Source organism: Perna viridis, chromosome 4, assembly GCF_037379345.1.
Source record: "Perna viridis isolate PV_CMFRI_1.1 ecotype Kerala chromosome 4, ASM3737934v1, whole genome shotgun sequence".
NCBI lineage: Eukaryota > Metazoa > Mollusca > Bivalvia > Mytilida > Mytilidae > Perna > Perna viridis.
This window is the reverse complement of record NC_142448.1, coordinates 19043944-19052357: the sequence shown is the minus strand read 5'-3', so window position 1 is coordinate 19052357 and position 8414 is coordinate 19043944. Positions and strand designations below refer to the sequence as shown.

Below are 8414 nucleotides of genomic sequence, written 5' to 3'. Positions count from 1 at the left end.
AATTTGTATTTTTACAAACCTTTTTGATCAATGTTTTAAGTCTGGCAAAATACCACATATGTGGAATACAGGTATCGTTACTCCAACACTAAAGTGCTCAACAGCGGATCCAAGAGATCCTTTATCTTACAGGGGTATTACATTAGCACGATGTGCAAACAAACTTTATTGTAGTGTTTTAAATAATAGAATGGTAGATTGGTTAGATGAAAGGGAGAGAGTAAATGATGGACAGAATGTTTTTATTAAAAGAAGTACAATAGACCATACTTCTACTTCAACATCAATTATTGAAACAAGGAAAAAATGTAAAATATCACTTTTGTTTCATTTATAGATTTTAGAAATGCATATGACACAATAGATAAGTCTTTGTTGTTTGATCAGTTAAAAGAATTAGGTATAAGCACAAAATTTATGATAGCCTTAAAAGCCATATTTTCAAATGTAGGATACTGTGTAAAACTAAATGGATAAACAACTGATTGGTTTGATGTTAACACTGGTTTGAAACAGGAATGGATGCTATCAACTGTTATGTTCAATATTTTTATCAATAATCTTATAGATCATGCAAAAGCACTTAATGTTGGTATAGATATTGATGGTGAAAATATATCTATTTTATTATATGCAGACGATGTTGTTTTAATAGTAGGAAATTCTGCTGATATGCAAAAATTAGTAGACGTACTTAGTACATGGTGTAATAATAACAGTTTAAAAGTAAATCTTAGTAAATCAAAGATAGTACATTTTAGAAACCAGTCTGTAGACAGATCAAATTTCTAGTTTTCTATAAATAATGAAAATATTGACTTTGTTTCTAGTTATCAGTATCTTGGTTTATTTTTAACTGAATTTGTAGATTATCAGTTAATGGCAAAAGCTGAGGCCAAGTCTGGTAATCGGGCGTAGGGCTTTCTTATTGTTAAATCTAAAACAGACGGTGGTTTCCAGCACAATGTATTTACAAAACTATTTGACTCGCTAGTATGGTCAGTTGTTAATTATGGGTCATCCATATGGGGCACTAGAGATTATTCATACATCTCGGCTGTTCACAATAGAGCCATGAGATTTTACATGGGAATTGGAAAATATACTCTCAATGACTCTGTAGCGGGTAACATTGGATGGAAACCACGGAGTGTTAAACAATGGATATTTTTTTTTACAAAAATGCATCATAGTATAATTAATTATAAGATTTTTTAAAAGTGATCAGTAAGAAATGGTAATTACAAGGTTAAAAATTTGAGTTTCCTAGTAATGGAAATGTTGAAAAGCCATGATATGGAAAGATTTTGTAATATTGATGAAGGAATAGTTTATACAAGTATAATAAATAGTACATACAAGTATAATTTGTGATTTAGAACGAAAGATGTTTGAGAAGTTTAATACTGACTTGTGTACAACAGTATTTACTTATGGTCAAGGAAATAAGTTAAGAACTTACAAATTATATTAATCTTGTTATTATACTGAACAGTATTTATTAAACAATATTTATACACGTTATCGTAGTGCTTTTGTCAAAGAGTAACCAAGGGAACCAAGGTTATAGCGGTAATCAAAAGAAAGTAATCCAGGGATAAAGACCAAACATGGAAAACAGACATACACAACAATGAACATAAAGTAACTAAAATCATACACACAGTAACAAAAGCAAACGAGCAACTCGGGCTCCACTAAAAATGGGAGCATGGGCCAGGTGCACCGATAGGGTAAGCATCCTTTGCTTTTCTAGAAACACCCGCCGAGTTGTTTATGAAAAGTCAAGTCCGGGGTAGACGAAAGAGGAAAGGAAAACTATGACACGTTGAACAAATCAGTTTGTCAAATTCAGATGTGGCGTGGCCCCATTGAATATAGGGGCAGGTCGATATGAGAGAAAAGAGTTGAATGAAAGAGTTTGTTTTAATTTAATTGTAATGTTTTAGAAGATGAAAAACGTGTGACTAAAATGTCAATAACATGATGAACTAAGACAATCTATGATTAACGATATATTAAATTTTAATAATAATTTTTCAGCATTATCTGATGAAGAAAAAAAATATATTTGTTTAACGAAGATAATGTTTATAATGTAGTTGTCAAAACCCGCCACAATATTTTAGCGCGAAGAAACAGCATTTTATATTGTTAAAAGTTTTATATATATTATGAACATTTATTAGTAGTTTGTAACATTTTTTAAGTTGTATATATGAATTAATATTCTTTTGCAGTCTCCTATAATTCTTTCAAGAATGGCACATACCATACAATACATAGAAAATTTCATGCTGATTGTTATTTATTACATATGCATGTTGTTTTAATTGGTCATTATATTCCATGTATGATTGTGGTGAAACTCAAATAAACTATTGAACTTGTTTGCGAAATATATTAATGGACAACTGGTACGTACAGTAGGTTTCCAGTATGACCTAGTCAGTAACAACGAGCACAGACAAAATATTTAATAATAAGTTGAATTATAGAAAAAATCATGGACACATCTGTACTTTCTACCGGGCCTAAAGGCTAAAAACCACTAATTCCACTTCCCATAGGCTTCTATGCTAATTTCACAATATTCAATGGCTTCTCTGGACTTTACCTTAACTTTAACCTGCAGAGGACTATATATCAGCATGATTCTACATATGCCAGCTCACAATCCTCAGAATGGCATGTGGGGTTAGCAGACTTGCAGTGCAGTACTGGTCACCGGAAGTGAAGTGTCTATAAATAGCATGGGAAATCCCAGTGTTTTCACAAGATAGGGGTATATTTAGAAATCATTATGGAGATTAGGCTTCACATCACAAGAAGCAAAATCCACCTATAAAATGTACAGAAATGTTTTTCCTTTCAGAAACTGTTTAAATTTTTTAAATGAGATGAGAACTTTTTTCACAGCACTATGAGGAACAGGGGTAATTTCTGCGTAGGACTATTTTTGCGTACGTTCCAAATGCTCATTGGTTGAATTGGTGGTCTGTAACCTAAACTAAAGATGTCCTTATATTCTGTACAGCCATAGCGACCTTAATTGCTCTAATTACCGATTACATTAAAGAGTTGGTGAACTACATTATATTTAACCCTGACCTAAAAGATCATGAAGGCAGAAATTCTAAATAACCGTTTAAACTCGTGTCTTTACTATCAAAATCGTAAACAATTTTAATGTCTTTATTTGAGTGCACAGATCATACATAGATATATTGCGTCAAACAGTAATATGTGCAACAATGCATCAAAACGCATTGTCTTGATTAAAACATGTAAATCAGAGGTGTGTCCCCATTTTGCCTTAGCTGTGAATTAAATGTGCAGGTGAAAAAAGGTAAAATAAGCACTAAGACGATATGGGAATTTTATTATTTTTTTTTGTCTACTGTAAACTAATGAGATGTTTCAATCATTAAGACTAAACAATTGTAAAATCAATATTTATGCTTTTGAACAGGGACTTTATATTATAGGGACTGGTCACTCGGACTAAGTCTGTATAATGTGTAAAATAACTGTGCCTCCCTGGTCTTTATACTGGTTATACTTAAAGCTTATAAGATTTACATTTGACATATGTATACTGGGGGGGGGGGCGGGAAAAAGTATGCAGGATTTCAGTTATACAAGTTATAAAATTGACAAATTGATAATGACAAAGTTATGGTAAAAATACCGACAAAACACTAAAACAATAAAAACGTCAAAATTTACCTATAAAAATCAATAATTACTTAGTATTTAATAATCATATGTTTCTGTTATTTATCAGTAATGGCCTCAGGGAAAATTAATGAAATTGGTTAATTTCTAACCATTAGGTGTTTCAAACTTATTATTATGTGATAAAAATTATATCATTCAAAGAGGTTTCTTTAATCTTTTAATTGGTAGTAAATTCATATGGTTAAACTAACAGAAAGACACAACGATTAACATATTACTGGGGTATAGTTTAGGGAAATAATAATTTTGCTGTTTCTTTCTCAAGACATAGATACATTGATTCAGTCATCATTCTATGTTATTCAAAGCACACCTAATAAAAATAGCCATTACAATTCAGTGGATTTTATTCTTTCATTTGTTATCAATTTCATTTTAATAAATGCAATAGTTTGTACAAACATTCAACGACAAATTATATTTTATGAAACTTTAAGAAGTTATTTTTTTGCTTATTTGTCTAAAAGACATAATTTTGAAATTGAAAATATTTTTATTCCTCTTATTTTGAATAAATAAAAATACATTTTGTCATTCGCCAATCTTTTATCTTAAATTTGGAACATCACTCATTAAAATCCAGTAAAAAATCAAATTCCCTTGTTTTTCAACTTTATGTTTTTTTTCCAGCGCGAGTGTTTAAAAGAACATTTGTATACCTTTAACTAATAAACACACTGGATTTAAATATACTCTTGTTGGAATAATTAGGAACAGCAAACGATTCTATTGTACTCCTTTCTTTTATAGATTTATATCATATTCTGTTGAGTACTTGTTTTCTGCATTAACATTCTATACATTGGGCTCTTACGAACTAATTTGGGATCCAGATTTACTAAATACTTTTTGGTTGCGGTCAGTTCTTAATAAACAGTACTCATCATATCTAGAAATACTACCTTGTGATTAGTTAAAAGCACTTCTGTGAGTTGATCCGTTCTCATCTGCATAAGTACAAATTAAAGAATTATCGAAGCTCATATTTTGAATTTATACTTGTTACTATGTACTTTGTTTGATTAATTTATTTCAGAAAAAGTATTATCGACAGAATTTTCCTTTTATCTCAACATTCCATCTGTAAAAACAATGGTCTATATTTTCAATAAATGATTGCACTGTAGAAAATATATTTATACACACCTCTCACGAAAATAAACAATTCCACACTTATTATCACGAGGGTCTTATGGTTATAAAGGCAAAACAAGAAGTATAACCATCTACTGTAAATCATATTTAAGTAGCAGTCTTTCTAAAATCAGACAGAAGGTGATTCATGCATGTCAAAAACACACCAAGTTCAATTTTATTTCTTGTTCATAAACAGTAACTGATCACGTAAGCAGACTTCATTTGGTTGTTGCGCTTTTGAGATAAAAATTATATAGATTGTATATGAAATTTGCACTTTGCAAGAGTTATCGTTCTTGATTTGTCTTCATTTGGTTGCTTTTAATGGGAGATAAATGTATGATTTTCTCAAAAGTGCAAATCGGAATACAGAAAAAGGTTGTTGTTATGTGAAAGTATAGCATATGTAGACTAAAAAAGCATCGTTTGTTTGGTGGGTTTTTCTTGACCATGAATAACTTTACCATTGGTAGCGTCTGAATTTTAAAGAATCATTAAGATACACTCACAAACTTTCGGATTTTTATTCAGTTTATGAGTGCATCTCCTCCTTTTATACATCTATAAAATCTGAAATTGTATTTTATGTTAGTTTGTTAGGGCATCGCCACCGTTTATACATCAATTAACTGCGAAAAAGTGTTCAATACTATAGTATCTTTAGGCTAAAAACCACTAATTCCACTTCCCATAGGCTTCTATGCTAATTTCACAATATTCAATGGCTTCTCTGGACTTTACCTTAACTTTAACCTGCAGAGGACTATATATCAGCATGATTCTACATATGCCAGCTCACAATCCTCAGAATGGCATGTGGGGTTAGCAGACTTGCAGTGCAGTACTGGTCACCGGAAGTGAAGTGTCTATAAATAGCATGGGAAATCCCAGTGTTTTCACAAGATAGGGGTATATTTAGAAATCATTATGGAGATTAGGCTTCACATCACAAGAAGCAAAATCCACCTATAAAATGTACAGAAATGTTTTTCCTTTCAGAAACTGTTTAAATTTTTTAAATGAGATGAGAACTTTTTTCACAGCACTATGAGGAACAGGGGTAATTTCTGCGTAGGACTATTTTTGCGTACGTTCCAAATGCTCATTGGTTGAATTGGCGGTCTGTAACCTTTATGTTATGAGATGTGATTGTCTAAAAACAAACTGTAACATATCAATTGATAAAACCCGAATAAAACCATTAAATTTATGTTGTTAATCATTACAAAAATATTAGCACATAAGGCCACACCAAATTAATGTCTTGTTCGAGGGAATCGCCACTCCGATTTTTCCGATTTTCGTTTTTTTTTCCAAAAAACGTCCGGAAAAAATCCGGTCCGACATTTTCCCGCGTTTTAGTTATCGGTGATCATTTCCGGTTCGTTTTGTTTGCACTTTGCTGTTGGAAACTTCACCAAAACAACGTTTAAAAGTGAGACATGGATGATTCTGTCAACGTTACCACTTCTGTCTGGGAGAAAGGCAAGACTATTCGTCCAAATACGTTGTTTAATGTAAAGAAGTCGACGACTTTTGGCGACGTATTCGAAAAAAGTATTGGCAATGACGACACCCTTCTAAACATCGAAATTGGATGTTCTGTGTCTGATATAAAATCTTCAAATCTTGTCGTCAATTTAGGCAGCAACGTCTCCGTTTGTGAAGAATTTAGGTTGAAATTTGTAAAATTTGTCGTTTCTAAACCCGAGAGTCCTGCGGAGAGTCCTGTTCCATCTTGTTCAAATTCAGGCAAAAAAAAAATGCTTTCAAGATTTTGATGGGTACAGCCAAAGCTATGAAAGTTCCGGACAAAATCACTTCAGATGATAAACTGATAGCTCTCCAAAGGTTATACAATGACATTATTGATTTTCTTATTAAAATGAATATAAAAAAAACCTTTATAATAAAACTACATATGCTGTTTTCATGGTCTGCACAATAAAATTTTGAAACATTTTGCCCTATTTTTTTCCATGAAAGTGAAGGTTGATGCGAATATGTAGTAAATGTCAAGGTGACAATATCCCATCTCTGTAGTAACTGGCTGAAAATAAGACATCTAGAGGTTGCCACATCAGTTTATTTGACCTATAGAATAGACAGGAAAAATACATCATATACTCATGATACTGGACAACCACGTCATTTTAAATGAATACACCTTTTTAGAAGTTAAAAAACAGTAATGCGATGGAAAAAAATTTTTCGCTCCATCAAATTTTCAACAAAAAAAATTTCGCTCGCCGCCCCACTATTTTTGTCTTAAAAATCCGAAGCACAAGAAATATCTTTGGTGTGGCCTAATACCTTTATTACCGACGAAGTCTGCTTTGTCGAATCCATAATCTTTATAAAATTAGTACATAAAATCTATCACAATGGTAATTAACAAAATTAGTAAATAATATACGAGAGAGGTGAAAAAAATACATGGATTAAAAGTCCTTTTTTGACGAGATTTGTAAAGGTGAAAAGTGAGAGATAGAGAAAAAAAATCACGAAAAAATTATATTTTACAATACTGTTTTGAAATACAACGAAACCGATGGGTAAAATAATGTATCTTTATTGAATACTTCTCCGTCTAGTAATTGGGCAACGTGGGTATTGAAGGCACATGCAAGAAAAGAAATCTTTATTGCGTATCCCAAATACGTATATCTGATAACCTCCTAAAATAACCATCAAAGTGTTTGTAAACTTTGCCTTTTTTTAAATATTGATAGGTCAAATTTAGCTGATATTCACTATGGAGAAATGGCGTAAAAATTTCCCTGCACTTTTTCCTTATATAAGCAGTCAAAAATATCTACGTCAAAGGTGCTTTAGGATAAAGTTAAATAACTTTTCCCTTGTTTTCTAAAAGTATGGAATATATTGGGGAAAAAACAACCACAAACAAACAAACAAAAAAACAAACAAAAACAAACAAAACAAAACAAAACAAAAACAAAAAATGAGAATGTATTGTGCCTTTCATTGCCTTATTTTTACACAGAATGTTACTCAAATGTTTATATTAGTTTCGTACACTTCACTTGAATTAGAGATAACACATATGGAGATAAGAATTTAAAATCAGTGACAATAACAGTAGAAATCATGCACCTGGATTTCGATTTCATCAAATTTCGGTCTTTATTTTTATGCTTTAATGTTCTGCTAAGTTCAAAGTCTAGGACATTAATTATCACGATAATTTTAGTTGATCAAGATGTTAAGAACGCAATTATTATGTTCCTGAAAACTTTGCTTTATGCTTCATTGTACAGTATTCTACATACATGCATGTTTCCTTTCTTCCTTAATACTACAGCTAACAACAGTAGTGTAAAATAATTATACAGATTTACCAGAACAGATTTTTGTTCGGAAATGCAAATATTTTGTAGCCTAAACATCTAGTGTAGTGCAAGCTAGCAATAATTTCCAGATTTAAATGCAAATTGTAATACTTTATGTTTATTGGTGTTGGTATTTATCTGGATCATGGCACAAAATATCTCAATTCATCTAAATTAAAAGAAATG

At 31.4% G+C, this 8414-nt stretch overlaps 1 pseudogene; it reads left to right on the top strand.

Annotated features, from left to right (window-relative positions):
• The first annotated feature begins 415 nt into the window (after positions 1–415).
• Positions 416–2239, top strand: LOC148619191 (uncharacterized; annotated as a pseudogene).
• The last annotated feature ends 6175 nt before the right edge of the window (positions 2240–8414 follow it).